The 17,216-nt window shown below is 39.8% G+C and overlaps 1 protein-coding gene across 3 annotated transcripts in view; it reads left to right on the plus strand.

The window, feature by feature from the left end:
• kkv (hyaluronan synthase-like protein kkv) overlaps positions 1-17,216 on the plus strand; it is an 885,043-nt gene that overhangs the window by 472,008 nt on the left and 395,819 nt on the right. The gene's annotated exons all lie outside the window — the stretch shown is intronic.

Raw genomic sequence — 17,216 nt, forward strand, 5'->3', positions numbered from 1 at the left:
CCGTTCATCGGATCGTCGTCGGGGTTATTTCCGGAATTTTTCGGGATCTTTTCGGGATCACTTTGGGACTCTTCCGGGATAATTTCTAGATGGTTTTCGGGATACATGCGGGATCCCGTCGGGGTCATTTCGGAATCATTTTGGGACTATTTCGGGATCATTTTTGGACTCTTCCGGGATCACTTCTGTACAGTTTTCGGGATCCGTTCATCGGATCGTCGTCGGGGTTATTTTGGGACTTTTTCGGGACTATTTTTGAACCCCTCCGGTATAATTTCTGGTTGTTTTTCGGGATCTGACCGGGATCACATCGCAGTTTTTTCGGGACTATTTCGGGATCATTTGCGGACCCTTCAGAGTCATTTATGGATGGTATTCGGGATCACGTCAGGGTCATTTCGGGACTTTTTCGGGACTATTTCGGATTCATTTTGGGGCCCCGGCATTATTTCGGGATGGTTTTCGGGATCCATGCGGAATCCCATCAGCGTACTTTCGGAACATTTTCAGGGCTCTATCGGGTTCCTTCAAAAACCTTTCGGGACTTTTTTGGGAGTATCTCGGGATCATTTGAGGATACTTCAAGGATAATTTCTGGATGTTTTTCGGAATCTGACCGGGATCCCGTCGGAGTTATTTCGGGACTTTTCCGGGATCATTTGGGAATCCCTCCAGAGTCATTTATGGATGGTATTCGGGATCACGTCAGGGTCATTTCGGGACTTTTTCGGGACTAATTCGGATTCATTTTGGGGCCCCGGCATTATTTCGGTATGGTTTTCGGGATCCATGCGGAATCCCATCAGCGTACTTTCGGAACATTTTCAGGGCCCTATCGGGATCCTTCAAACACCTTTCGGGACTTTTTTGGGAGTATCTCGGGATCATTTGAGGATACTTCAAGGATAATTTCTGGATGGTTTTCGGGAACTGTCCGGGATTCAGTTGGAGTTATTCCGCGACTTTTTCGGGTCTATTTCGGGATAATTTTGAGCTCTTTCCGGGATAATTTCTGTATGATTTTCGGGATCTGTCCGGAATCTCGTAGGAGTTTTTTCGGGACTTTTTCCGGACTATTACGGGATCATTTGCGGACCCTTCAGAGATCAATTCTAGATGGCTTTCGGGATACGTCTGGGATCCCGTCAGGGTAATTTCGGGACCTTTTCGGGATTATTTCGGATTCATTTTGGGGCCCCTCCGGGTTAATTTCTGGATGATTTTCGGGATTTTCCGGGATCTTGTCGGATTTATTTCTAAATTTCATTGGGACCCTTCATTTCTGGATTTGTCCGGGATCCCGTCGCCATCATTTCGTGACTATTTGGTATCATTTTGGGACCCTTCCGGGAACATTTTAGGTCTCACACATGCACACATGCCTTTTTAAATTATGAGCTTTTATTGCCATGAATTTCCTGCAAATTATTCGTAATTAAAATTCGGTATCTTTAATATCTAACCCAGCTTTTTCGTTCTATTTTTGAGTTTTTTAAATGAATCCTGTAACGAACAGTTATAACTATAATTACACTTTTTGTAATATTTTAACCATCTAAATACCCGAAAAAGCAACAATATTTTCATCTAAAAAATTCTCTTTGGTTGTAGCTAATTGTAGTTTGTTCTATGAGTAGTAATTCTCTCACCCCTGTCATATCAATTAATTTAACTTAAAAACAAAATGTATTTTTTTTTAATTCGAAAAAACTGTATTGTACTATTCATGTAAGTGTGCCTTTCAGGTTATCAGCTCATTTAGTTCTTTTTTTACTGCATTAAAAAAATAAAATGCATTGACAGAAACAATTTTTAAACAGATAACTTGATAAGCAGGCTAACGTGAATAGCACATATATTTTAGTTTCTCCTTGCGGACGGCGCCGCAGGTAAAGGCTAGTATATTATAAATGGGAAAGTTTGGATGTTTGTCCAGACGCTTGGCTTTGTCACTCTATCACGCCAGAACGAAAAAAATTCTATGAAGGCAGAAAGGAACAGTTTTGCGCTATTGTTACGAAAACAATTTGCCTAATTTTCAAGGGCAAACGACAATAACAAAAATGTTGATCGGATGATTATTCCGTCGGTTTATTTTAACCCATTGAGGTCTCTAGTGCCTGAACAGTATTTTTTCGTCTATGTGACTGAATCACGCCAGAACGGCTACACGGATTTTGATGAAATTTGGGACAGAGACAATAGTCTACTGCGAAATTTTTCCGAACATGGAAAGGGGGAGGAGTCCCACGATCCCCTCGAATAATTACTTTTATATAATAATTATAATTTTAACACATTATAACTTTACGTATACTGACCTTCACCAATATTACAAACTCAATGGGTCAAATAAGTCGAGGGCTTACAAAGTGAGCAGGGACACCCTCCACCCCCCTCCCCCTCCTCTTCCCCTCTGGTGCAAAATCTATAAATTGTTATAAATCAATGTACATTTTTTCCTAAAACAATAATTTTTGGTATCTAGCTCATACAGATCGAGATCTAAACAATTTTGAAAAAACGATCAGTGGTGCCCTCCTTCTCCTCCCGCCATCGCCCTCCTTCAATTGTTTTTATTAGCACGCTTTTATTAGCATTACCTCTATGTTTGTTTGTTTGTAATTCTTCATTCGCTTCAACGCGCCTGCTGCCTTATTAACATGCTTTTATAATTAGCTTCAACTTATTTGTAATCCCGTCAGGGTCATATCGAGACCCTTCCGGGATCTTTTCAGGATGGTCTTCGGGATCTGTCCGGGATCCCGTCGGGGTCATTTCGGGACTCTTTCGGGATCACTTTGGGACTCTTCCGCGATAATTTCTGGATGGTTTTCGGGATACGTCCGGGATCCCGTCGGGGTAATTTCGGGACCTTTTTGGGACAATTTTGGGATCATTTCTGTAGAGTTTTCGGGATCCGTTCGTCGGATCGTCGTCGGGGTTATTTTGGGAATTTTTCGGGACATTTTCGGGATCACTTTGGGACTCTTCCGGTATAATTTCTATATGGTTTTCGGGATACGTCCGGGATCCCGTCGGGGTCATTTCAGATTCATTTTGGGACTATTTCGGGATCATTTTTGGACTCTTCCGGGATCATTTCTGTAGAGTTTTCGGGATCCGTTCGTCGGGGTTATTTTGGGACTTTTTCGGGATCACTTTGGTACTCTTCCGGGATAATTTCTAGATGGTTTTCGGGATACGTCCGGGATCCCGTCGGGGTCATTTCGGATTCATTTTGGGACTATTTCGGGATGATTTTGGAACTCTTCCGGGATCATTTCTGTATAGTTTTCGAGATCCGTCCGGAATCCCGTCAGGGTTATTTTGGGACTTTTTCGGGACTTTTCCGGGATCATTTCAGGGTCATGTCGGGACTATTTCGGAATCATTTTTTAACACTTCCGGCATCATTTCTGGATGGTTTTGGGATCCCGTCGGGTCATATCGGGACTTTTTCGGGACTATTTTGGTATCATTTTGGACCCTTACGGGATCATTTCTGGGAAGTTTTCGGGATCCGTCCGGGATCCCGTCAGGGTTATTTCGGGATTTTTCGGGACTATTTTGGAACCCCTCCGGTATAATTTCTGGATGTTTTTCGGTATCTGATCGGGATCCCATCGCAGTTTTTTCGGGACTATTTCGGGATCATTTGCGGACCCTTCAGAGATCAATTCTGGATGGTTTTGGATATCCGTCCTGGATCCCGTCAGAGTTATTTCGGAAGTTTTTCGGGACTATTTCGGAATTTTTTTGTGACCCCTCCAGGATAATTTCTAATTTCAGGGATCATTTGAGACCATTTCGGGATAATCTCTGAATGATTTTCGGGATTCGTCCGGGATCCCGTCGGAGTTATTTCGGGACTTTTCCGGGATCATTTGGGAATCCCTCCAGAGTCATTTATGGGTGGTATTGGAATCACGTCAGGGTCATTTCGGGACTAATTCGGATTCATTTTGGGGCCCGGCATTATTTCGGGATGGTTTTCGGGATCCATGCGGAGCCCCTCAGCGTACTTTCGGAACATTTTCAGGGCCCTATCGGGATCCGTCAAAAACCTTTCGGGACTTTTTTGGGAGTATCTCGGGATCATTTGAGGATACTTCAAAGATAATTTCTGGATGGTTTTCGGGATCTATCCGGGATTCCGTCGGAGTTATTCCGCGACTTTTTCTGGTCTATTTCGGGATCATTTGCGGACCCTTCAGAGATCAATTCTAGATGGCTTTCGGGATACGTCTGGGATCCCGTCAGGGTCATTTCGGGACCCTTTCGGGACTATTTCGGATTCATTTTGGGGCCCCTCCGGGTTAATTTTTGGATGATTTTCGGGATCTGTCCGGGATTGCGTCGGATTTATTTCGGAATTTCTTTGGGACCCTTCATTTCTGGATAGATTTCTGGATTTGTCCGGGATCCCGTCGCCATCATTTCGTGACTATTTGGTATCATTTTGGGACCCTTCCGGGATCATTTTAGGTCTCACACATGCACACATGCCTTATTATATTATGAGCTTTTATGGCCATGAATTTCCTGCAAATTATTCGTAATTAAAATTCGGTATCTTTAATATCTAACCCAGCTTTTTCGTTCTATTTTTGAGTTTTTTAAATGAATCCTGTAACGAACAGTTATAACTATAATTACACTTTTTGTAATATTTTAACCAACTAAATACCCGAAAAAGCAACAATATTTTCATCTAAAAAATTCTCTTTGGTTGTAGCTAATTGTAGTCATATCTATTAATTTAACTTAAAAACAAAATATATATATTTTTTTTAATTCAAAAAAATGTATTGTACTATTCATTTAAGTGTGCCTTTCAGGTTATAAGCTCTTTTAGTTTTTTTTTTTACTGTATTAAAAAAATAAAATTCATTGACAGAAACAATTTTTAAACAGATAACTTGATAAGCAGGCTAACGTGAATAGCACATATATTTTAGTTTCTCCTTGCGTATGGGCCGCAGGTAAAGGCTAGTATATTATAAATGGGAAAGTTTGGATGTTTGTCCAGACGCTTGGCTTTGTGACTCAATCACGCCAGAACGGCTGGACGGATTTGGATGAAATTTGGCACACGTATAGCCAATAGTCTAGAAGGATCTACTAGCTATCAGTTTTTGAAAAGGGGGAAGGTCCCCGTCCCCTAGCAACAGTTATAATTTAATTATTGTATTTTTTCGACTTTGTGACTGAATGACGCCAGAACGGCTACACGGATTTTGATGAAATTTGGGACAGAGACAATAGTCTACTGGTGAAATTTTTTTTGAATATGGAAAGTTGGGAGGCGTTTCCACGACCCCTTCGAATAATTACTTTTATATAATAATTATAATTTTTACACATTATAACTTTACGTATACTGACCTTCACCAATATTACAAACTCAATGGGTCAAATAAGTCGAGGGCTTACAAAGGGAGCAGTGACACCCTCCATCCCCCCTCCCCCCTCCTCTACCCCTCTGGTGTAAAATCTATAATCTATAAATTGTTATAACTCAATGTAAACTTTCTCCTAAATCAATGATTTTTGGTATCTGTCTTATACAGGTCGAGATCTAAACAATTTTGGAAAAGCGATCAGTGGTGCTCTCCTTCTCCTCCCTTAATCCCCTCTCCAACAATTGCTTTTTATTAGCACGCTTTTATTAGCATTATCTCTATGCTTGTTTGTTTGTAACTCTTCATTCGCTTCAAAGCGCCTGCTGCCTTATTAACATGCTTTTATAACTAGCTTCAACTTATTTGTAATCCCGTCAGGGTCATATCGAGACCCTTCCGGGATCCATTCAGGATGGTCTTCGGGATCCGTCCGGGATCCCGTCGGCGTAATTTCGGGGCTTTTACGGGATCACTTCGGGACTCTTCCGGGATAATTTATGGATGCTGTTCGGGATCCCGTCGGGGTCAATTCGGGACTTTTTCGGGACTACTTCGGGATCATTTTGGGACTATTTCGGGATCATTTGGGGACTCTTCCGTGATCATTTGTGTATAGTTTTCGGGATCGGTCCGGGATCCCGTCGGGGTTATTTTGGGACTTTTTCGGGATAACTTTGGGACTTTTCCGGGATAATCACGACACGACGTCGTCTTGTTCGGACGTCTTCGCAGTTTGCTCCGTATATTTATCTAATCTAATGAGTTTGTAGTGTTTGAATCGTGTTAATGCACATTTATTTGTCTTTTGGATAATCGTTAACATGATAAAAGGATAAGGCTAATAAACTCAATACGAATAAATCAATCTAATCTTTAAAATATTCCGAATTCTGTGCATGGAAGTTAAAGCAGCAATAATTTTAGCTAACAGGCTGACAGGCCGTGCAGTTGCGGTCATAAAATGAATCGTGGGAAGCCGACGGTGCAGTGCAGTCTGTGTAGAGAGATTTTTCACCTTGAGTGTATTGGTTTGTTGCAGAGTGACTTGGACTTTTTGCTGGCTTTTGGCAAACCTTTTTTTTTTGTAAAACTTGCTTTTGATGAACTTGCTGAAATGAGACTAGAAAATGCTCGCAATCTGTCAAGTGCCAATGCACTTCATGACGAAAATAAATATTTAATGCAGAAATCGGATGATCTTACTGCTGAAATTTGTGTTTTGCGCTCTAGTAAAGTTAACTTCAAACTGGATGTTTCTGAATGTTCCGTTGACAAGGTGCTTTATCCAGCTATATGGCCTGAATTTGTGAAAATTCGTCCATTCCGTTTTTTTCAACAAGAAGGTGCATCGCTTCAGCAGCGATAACTAATCCCGATAATGTAACTAATCCCGCTAGTGTAACTGGTCCCAAGAAGTTGAAAATATATTTTCAAAACGTTTCTGGGTTGAGAACTAAATCTAGGCTGCTATTCGCTTTGAGCTCAAACTTAGATTATAATATTTTCGTACTCGTGGAAACTTGGCTAAACGAGAGTTTTCACGACAGTGAATACTTTGATACTAATCTCTACAATGTGTTTCGGAAGGATCATGATTATGCCAAAACTGGTCATAGTGGAGGTGGAGGTGTTTTAACCGCAGTCAAATGGAAATACCGCTCCTCACTGGTTATCTTAAACAATAACGATATACTCTTGGATCAGCTATGTGTGTCAGTAAAAGGAGTTTCAAATATCACTGGTTGTGCTTCGTACATACCTCCTTCTAGTGATGATATGCTTTGTAGAACACATGTAGATAATATTCGGGAGCTAGCATTTAATCTTCATGATCATGACAGTATCTATGTTCTTGGTGACTTCAATCTGAGAAATATTGATTGGTTCTATATTGATGGTTGTAATCAGCTTGTTGCTAATAATGTCAACAGAGAATCCGAAATTTATTTGATAGATAATCTAATGAGTTGTGGCCTTACTCAGATAAATAGCTTTTCTAATCAGCTATCTCGTATCTTAGACTTAATTTTTGTTAATGATAACGTAAATTATACAATATCTGAGTGCCTTGATCCTGTTTACACTCCTGGTATTGACCATATACCGTTAATCCTAAAGATAGAATTCTATGAGTTTGGTTCTATTTGTGTCGTTGATGAATCTATCAGTTATCGCTTTAGAAATATGGATGCTGTGTGAGCGTACCCTAACTTGCCAAATTAACCAAAATAGGATTGAGCGCCATGCAGCAACAACACGTAAAACGGAGCGGCGGATAGAGTTCTCATCGCAGATAAATTCACCTCTCTTAATAACATGCTATATGTGTGTGCTTATGTACAAATACTTTGGATAATCATTAGCTCATTTTGCACAGCTGGCGGAGATGATTGAAAAACAGTAAAAATCAGTCGTCATTCTACAGTAGGCAAATAAATGAGTTTACTCTGTACAAATTAATAAATTTAATAAACCAACCATTGGACTTCAAACTTGTTGTTGTTTTATCTTTGCGAGTTGCGCACAAACATTTTGGTGCCCCGGGTGAGGCATTTTACAAACATATCATCATACGTTTGACATTGGCTTTCGCGAAGGGCATTGAAGCCATAATCCGATCCATAACAACAGGGTTGGGTGTTTTACCTGGAAACAACAATAGTGATAGGACATCGAGAACAAATTGGCGTATTTTACGTGCTCAACTCGTTGACTTTCAAGTGACCGCTTTTTGGTAAGTGTGTGCTTATTGTTGCTTGAGTGCTTGAGGGTTTCTGTTTTTTCTAAAAATGGGGAACGAGATGTCACCAGAAGAAGTTTATACTATGCAGCTGGACCTGCAACGCCAATTCGAAAGTGCCCTCAAAAACTTTAAAAAGGATCCCGAATCGAGAAAAACCATTACGTACTTTGAAATTAGAATTGCCACCTTGACTGAGTGCTACCACAAATTCGAGAAAAATCACGTAAAATTTCTTCGATCGGACCTCGATACTGAGCATGATTATTATGCCAATGAATTCGCCACTAATTTTGAGGAGCTCTATGTATCGGCTCGAAGTGACATACTGGAAGCATTCAAAACCAAATACCTCACTACATTGATGCCTACTGCGGAACAAACCAAATCGAATAACCAACAGATTGCACGCAACGAGACAATAGCACCGGCCGTTCGATTACTAAAGTTAACAGTCCCAAGCTTTAGTGGTTCCTACACGGACTGGCCTGCATTCCACGATGCATACCTCCGCTAGCATAGACAAATTCAATTATCTCCGACTTGCTTGGCCTATTGGTTTTGATGACGACATTATGAAGTTGCCGTTGACAAATGATAACTACAACCTTACATGGGAAACTCTGCTGGGTCGTTACAACAATCCCCGAGTTTTGTTTACACATTGTATGCAACTGTTTTATTCCCAACCCATCGTGGCCAAGGAAGATTCGACTAAGTTAAAGCATTTAATCGACACGTCCCGATCGTGTTTTAGTACACTACGCAATTTAAAGGTCGTTGTCGATGCCTGCGATCAAGTCTTTGTACACTTTCTTATTAGTAAACTACCTAGGGAAACCCATCAATTTTGGGAACAGGAATTGGGGAATTCCAAAGAGATTCCAACATTCAAAAGGTTTTGCGATTTCATTGAGGTTCGCTATCGGACGCTCGAATCCCTTGAGCTAAAATCGAATAATAGTGATTCAAAATCGGCGGCACAGCAAAGGTTAAGTTCACCTTCACAACCAACTCAAAGATTAAAATTTCGTCGTGATTCAAGGGTTAACCATATTTCTAGCTCTATTGATAGCAAAGGCATTAGTTGCATCTTGTGTAAAGGGAGTCATATAACTCGACGTTGTCCCAAATTTCTAGCCATGGATTGTTTTGCACGCAAAACTATCGTTGACACCAACAGGCTTTGCGTCAATTGTCTTAGTTCCACACACTTGGTTTCCACATGTCCAAGCAATCGGAACTGCCAACAATGTGGCAAACGACACCACACATTATTGCATTTTCCTCAAACCATAAACAATCCATTATCTTTTTCACATACTGCAGCAACGTCGTCTACCACGCCATCACATAGGCGTACTATTAGTACCAATAATATTAGCTCCGAAATCGGTCCACTACTGTCCAACGCAATCAAGTTCACTTCTAAAACAAATGTTCTTTTACCCACAGCAGTGGGTAAGGTTACCCGTCACGACGGCTCAACAGTTTTATTGCGCACGTTAATCGATCAAGGCTCCACCGGAGCTCTAGTCAGTGAGCGAGCTGCAGACACCCTTAAATTGGAACGTTGGCTCACCAAAACTAGCATAAAACTAACAAATGGTCAGCAAACATCTGGAAGATATATCACACAATTTACAACAAAATCACGTATTGCTGCAAACTTCCAGCTAGACGTCACAGCTTCAATTGTTAAAAACGTTACGGAGAATTTACCAGTTACAACCATATCATATCATGATTGGCCTCACTTACGTGATCTCGAATTGGCAGACCCGGAATTTTATCGATCACTACCTATTGATTTACTTATTGGTTCAGACTTTTTTTCAGATTTGATAATGGAAGGACTACGAAAGGGCCGCAGCGACGAGCCCATCGCCCAACAAACAGCATTTGGTTGGATTATATCGGGCAAGGCGATATCAATTTCAACCCCTTATAAATTTAGCAGTACAACAAACTGTTCGCACATTTGCTTCGAAGATTTGGATGCGCTCGTGAAGAAGTTCTACGCACTTGAAAGTATTCCAACTGAAGAACAACATACTCCAGAAGAGATATGGTGTCAAGAATACTATTGCGGGACTACAATTCGTCAGGCAAACGGAAAGTACGCTTACCATTGAAAACGTATTTTGACTCGAATTTGACGTTATGCAAGACTCGGCAAAATGCACTTAATCGTTTTTATTTACTCGAGCGTAAGTTTAACAATAACATCAAGGTCCAAGACCAATACACTGCAACAATTAAAGAATATTTCGACCTCAATCAAATAACGCCTGTTCAGACTAACGAAGAACAACATTTGCAACTTTACAACAATCAACCATCTTACTCGTGTTGTACATTGCCCCATCACGCCGTGATGAAGGAAGATAGTTTGACACCAAAGTGTCGGGTTGTTTTTGATGCGTCAGCCAGGTCTTCTAGTGGGAAATCATTAAACAACATTATGTGTAGGCCCTCGCCTTTTGAACGACGTACCAGCTGTTTTATTGAACTGGCGTCTGCATGTTTATGTAATTACGGCCGATATTGAAAAAACGTTTCGTTGTATAGATATGCAGGAAGAAGATTCTGAATACCAACGAATATTTTGGTGCAATGCAGATGGTGAAGTTACTGAATATAAGTTAACAACAGTAACTTTCGGTACCGCTTCAGCACCATACTTGGCAAACGAAACGCTACATCAAATAGCACGAGACGAACGAGAGCATTTCCCCTTGGCTGAATCAGTACTTATGAAGGAGATATACGTGGATGATGTTTACACTGGGAGTGAAACTATAGAAAAGGCAACTGAGATTCGTAATCAAACGCAAGCCGCCTTAGGCTCCGCCGGTATGAAACTTCACAAGTGGGCTAGCAACTCAGCAGAGCTACTCAAATCAATACCGCCAGAGCAGCAATATAGTACATCTTCTCTCGAGCTAAACAGCGAGGAAACACTGAAAACCTTAGGCATGCATTGGCAACCAAGAGAGGACTGTTTCCATTATAACCTCAAGTTTGATTCCAATGTTCATCACACAGGTGTTACAAACTGTTCTGTGCTTCCTCAGATATCGAGACTTTTTGATCCCTGGGGTTTGATTAATCTGATCATTGTCACATCCAAGATATTTTTGAAGCATCTGTGGTCATTCAATTTAGAGTGGGACGAACAACTCCCAAAGAGTTTGATCCTTGAGTGGGAACAGATGGTCTACGATCTGCAAACGATAAACGAAATTCAAATTCCACGATGGCTAAATTATTCACCTTCCACAACCCAACTTATAGAACTTCACGCATTCAGTGATGGTTCCACACAAGCGTATGCTTCCATTGTATATTTACGCGTGCAAGATTCTCAAGGTAACTACCATACTAATATTATCACAGGCAAAACTAAGGTAACCCCAAAACCACCTATATGTATTCCTCTTATCGAACTCTGTGCAGCAGTTTTAAGCATAAAACTTGTCAAATGGGTACTTAAACACATTTCCATAGATGCGAACCGAATTAAAGTATACTATTGGACTGATGCCACCATCGTTTTGTCCTGGATAAGGGTGGACATAAACCGCTGGCCTGTATTCGTATTAAATCGCATTTTAAACAATGGCATCACGTTTCGACTCATGAAAAGAGGCTTGAAAGCAACACAGCTTATAAATTGTGATCTATATTGCCACGGCCCCACTTGGTTGTGCAATCCGAAAGAAACCTGGCCTGCCTCGGATTGGACCTTTTTGGAGGATGAAGAAGACGTCGAACACATGGTTAACGTGGCCAATGTAGCCAATGAGAAACTGCCCTTGTTTGAGCGGTACTCATCTTATACTCGTTTGTTAAGGATCGCAGCCATGCTATTACGAGTAAATTACAATCTCACAAATCCTTCGGAAATTCGATTACGAGGTCCACTAACAGCCGCGGAGTTGCAAAATAGTCTCATTCGGCTGGTACAAATTGTTCAAACCCAATGCTATTATGGCGAAATTAAGGCGCTAGCCAAGCATGAAATGGTGCAAAATAAAAGTGACCTTTTCAGCCTAACGCCATTCCTGGACGATAACAAAATTATTCGTGTGAGAGGCCGTTTAAGGCAATCGCAGTTACCTTAACAGGAAAGACATCCAATTATCCTTCCAAAAAATCATCGATTTACACATCTTCTCATTGATTTTGCTCATAAATCAACACCCCATGGGGTATCCAACTAACGTCAGCATTTATCCGCAAACGTTTTTGGATCATTCATTCACGCAGAACTATAGCTGCTTTCATCAACAAATGCATCGTCTGTTTTCGTCAGAAGCCGCAGCCTTCGACACAGTTAGTGGGTGATTTGCCACAAGCAAGAGTTGCTATCAACGTTCGTCCATTTTTAGTATAGTGACTGTGGAACAAATTTCATGGGTGCCGAACGGCTACTCAAATTACAAGCACAAAAATTTAGCGAATCTCTGCAAAGTGATATCTTACCATTTTTGGCTGACAAGGGCATACAATGGCATTTTAATCCACCACACTCGCCAAACTTTGGCGGATTGTGGGAGGCGAATGTGAAGTCCCTAAAACACCATCTTAAACGTATTTGCAATGGTACTCCACTCACGTTTGAATAGCTATCAACAGTACTGGCGAGGATTGAATCGTGCTTGAATTCTTGACCTCTGTGTGAGCTAACATCAGATAGTGACGACTTGCTCGTGTTGACTCCCGGTCATTTTTTGACCGGTGACTCGTTACTTGCTCCACCCGAACCAGCCAATTTAGAAATATCACCTACTCGTCAATATATTAAATTACAGCAACAAATTCAGCAGTTTTGGAAGCGGTGGTCTTCAGATTGGCTTAGTCATCTACAATCCCGGCCAAAGTGTCGCAACCAACAACCAAACTTGAAAGTGAATGATCTCGTCATAATTAAAGATGATTGTTTACCAGCCAATCAATGGATACTTGGAAGGATTGTCGACACCCATCCGGGAAGCGACGACTTAGTGCGCGTTGTCACCGTCCGCACAAAAAATGGAAGTTACAAACGTTGCATCTCAAAAATTTGCCGCTTGCCCATTGAAACAACCTATGGGCACTCAAATTAGCACACACTCTGAATACCCTTTCCTTCCTTCCTTAGCAGATGACACCAAATAGAACATTAAAACTAGCCGACATCCACTGACAAGAATCTATCACACCTGTTCGGGGAGTCGGACTTTGAAGCACAAAGAAGATTCGTATGCCATGGATATGGCCAAATTAACCATTGGACTTCAAACTTGTTGTTGTTTTATCTTTGCGAGTTGCGCACAAACAGATGCTGATATGGTAATTTTTGCAGTTGATTCCATTGACTGGATTACATTATTTTCCGATGTTGAAGTCTCCAACTGTTATGAAATTTTTAAACTTAAGATTAAGGAAATTTGCAAAGCACATACCCATGTTCTTAAAAAATACATATACAAAGTTCTTTGGCACACCAAGGAGCTGTTGAAACATAAAAATTTAAGAGATAAATATTTCAAAAAATTCAAGCTGTTAAATTCTGTGACTCACAAAATTATATTCGTAAATTTGAATCGGATATAAAATATAGTTCTAGCTCATTTTGAAGGTATGTCAACTACAGAAAATCTTGCTCAAGTATTCCGTCTGTAGTTTATATCAATGAGACTCAAGCCCAGTCTACTGCTGAGGCTGCTAATCTCTTTGCCCAGTTCTTTAAGTCTAATTTCCAAGCTGACACTGACGTGGATGCGGAGTATTTCAGGAATATTTGTTCCCCAATAAATCTTGGATCATTAACTTTAACGCTTGCTGATGTTGAAGTAGGGATCCGACAGCTGAAGACATCTACAAATACTGATGTTGATGGGTTTTAATCATATCTTTTTAAAAGTTGTTCTGCATTCGCTGCCCCTCTTCTGCTTCTGTTCAATACATCACTTGAACGGGGACAGCTCATTGATGCTTGGGAGGTAGGCTCTATTAATCCAGTATTTAAAAGTGGCAACAAGGACAAAATTGCTAAGATATCCTCCGCATCAAAATTATTTGAGACTATTGTAAAAAACAAGTAAAGGTGTCTAAGTTCGGGTGTAACCGAACATTATATACTCAGCATGAGCTTCAATTGTACATTTCATTTCAGATAAATTTCTCTCCTACATAACACGTGGCACCGCACGTTTAAAAAAAATGTCTGCACATTTCCTCTTACAAGAAAACTTGATAAGTGAAATATCATTGATTCAAAACTATTTTTTGCTAAGTTATACTTATTATTATAGCCTACGACCATTTTAAACTTGTTTTATATCTGAGTTGCCGTGGTCTTTAACCGAACCCGCCCATTTTTACTAGAAATATTATCTGCTATACACTGAAAGAAATGCTGCTAGTAAAATCAACAAATCTGTTGTTCTTGACTTAACGGAGATTCGGTGAAATTGATCGAACTACGGTTAATTCGAACGAGTTCTTTGTCAAACGAACAAATTAGTTTAGTCATTTCAACAGAAGAGAAATTGCCGCTCTTAAGTTAACAAAATTCTGTAAAATTGACAGATTCCTGGTGAATCTAACTGATTTTTCTGTTAACACAACTGATCTCACTGGTCATTTCAACAGCGATCAACAGTCAATATATGAGCAAATTTCAAAGAGAATTTTACGCTCACTGCGCTCTGTACTTTGTACTTATGACGACTTGTTAAAAAAACAATACCAAAATAAGAAAACCACCAAATCGAAAAACACACAAAATGGGAAAAACAACAAAAAACTAGTTTTTCAGTTATCAATACAAAACGAAAACCCTTTTTTGAATTTACTGTGCAAAAAATTATGAGATACCGGGACACCTATTTATCGGGTACAATTTTGCAACTTCTCCTCCAAGCGAAATGCAAAATTGCGCCCTCTTGTTGCAAAAGTTTTGTTTGAACGAACAGGATTTTTCCAAAGTTAGTAACATTTTGTTCAAGTTTTTACGAATTTTCACTCACGCGAACGAATTTAATAAGATAATAAAGAACATCCTTTTTTAATGGGATGTTTCCGACAACATAAAAGTTTGAGTTGTTTTGGAATCTTTTCAACGTAAAGTGTTACGAAAATTAAACTTGCCGAATTACATATAAAGATACTCCAGTGGTGAATTACCTTATAGCGATTTGATTCTCTACTTTTCTATAACTTACAATTTTAATATGTTATGTCAAACATTTATACAAGTTTTGTTCGAAACAATCAAGTGTGGCAACTACATGCGAGAGAAGAAATTGAGAATGAGCTGAGCTGAGCTGCAGCCGAAAGAATTGAGAATCAGTTCTGTGACTATTATTTTCATTTCTATTTGCAAAGCGAAAATCAAAACTATAAATTAAATAAATTACAAAATATAAAATAATAAAGTGTATAATGTTTAAAGTGTGCCAGCATATTTGATGTAAGCCCAATTGACGTTGGGTTAGTAAGTGCCACCGTGGTGTGATGGTAGCGTGCTCCGCCTGCCACACCGTATGCCCTGGGTTCGCACACCGGGCAAATCAACATTAAAATTTTAGAAATAAGCTTTTTCAATTAGAAGACAATTTTTCTAAGCGGGGTCGCCCCTCGGCAGTGTTTGGCAAGCGCTCCGAGTGTATTTCTGCCATGAAAAGCTCCCAGTGAAAACTCATCTGCCTCGCAAATGACGTTCGGAGTCGGCATAAAACATGTAGGTCCCGTCCGGCAAATTTGAAGGGAAAATCAAGAGGAGCACGACGCAAACAGGAAGAGAAGCTCGGCCTTAGATCTCTTCGGAGGTTATCGCGCCTTACATTATTTATTTATTAATTCGCAACAAAGGTACTTCCGTACAAAGCTGTCGCAACAACTTTTTTTGTTCATTTGACTACTAAAACCGATGGATAAATATTAACAGAAAATTCGGTTGAACTGACCCGTATTTCGGTTCATTTTACCAGTCTTTTTCTTTCACTGTAAGGAAAATATGTGTACACAATTTCATTACGATGTGTTAATTTTTCTTCGAGTTATGGCGGTGCCACACCCATTTTCAAAAATTTTAGTGTTTTCCAGTTTAATGTTTTAATTCAATTTACAAAGTATCTATTGATACAAAGCTCTTTTTCGCTAAGATATAGCTTATTAATTTCGTCTACGACCCTTTTAAAAATCTTTTGATGATCTTTAACCGATCTCGTCCAGTTTACTAGAAATATTTCCTGCTATATGGAAAATTTGTGTACCAATTTTATTACGATCCGTTAATTTCTCTTCGAGTTATGGCTCCCGAAACACAGAAAATTACTTAGTCCATTTTTTTAAATTTGAATTTTTTCCTATTTATTGTTACAAATCCAATTGGGAAATGAAATACCATTGATATAAAGCTCTTTTTTGCAAAGATATAGCTTATTTTATTCGTCCACGACCCTTTTAAAAATCTTTTATATAAAAGTGGGCGCAGTCCTTAACCGATTTCGTTAATTTTTCTTCGAAGCATTCCTTATTGTAAAGGCAATCTCTCTGCCGAATTTTGTTGCGATAGGTTTAACGATTTTTGATTTATGATTAATTATAATTGTAAAATTGATTTTATCACAAGTGGGCGGTGCCGCGCCCATTTTAAATTTTTTTTCCATATTTGTATCAAGAGTCTCAATATCAGTCCACATATCAAATTTCAACATTCTAGGCGTACTGCCAGCAAGGGATTTGAGGATTTTATTACGGCTCTTGATTTTCGGAACAATTGCGGCTGCGTTCTCACCAAAATGTAGATCCTGATTAAACTCCACTCCAGTCTTTTAAATTGGTTTGAATCCTATCTCCCGTGTCGTAAACGTAAGGTCGTTCTTGATGGGTTCTCATCGGATTCGTTCATTGCGACGTCTGGAGTTCCTCAGGGTAGCATATTGGGTCCACTTCTTTTCATTATCTTCATAAATGATATATCCAGTTGTTTCAAGTACACCAATTTTCTGCTGATGATTTAAAATTATATTCGTCAATTAGAAGTAGGGAGGACGAGTCGAATCTCCAATCTGATT

Source organism: Eurosta solidaginis, chromosome 1, assembly GCF_040869045.1.
Source record: "Eurosta solidaginis isolate ZX-2024a chromosome 1, ASM4086904v1, whole genome shotgun sequence".
NCBI lineage: Eukaryota > Metazoa > Arthropoda > Insecta > Diptera > Tephritidae > Eurosta > Eurosta solidaginis.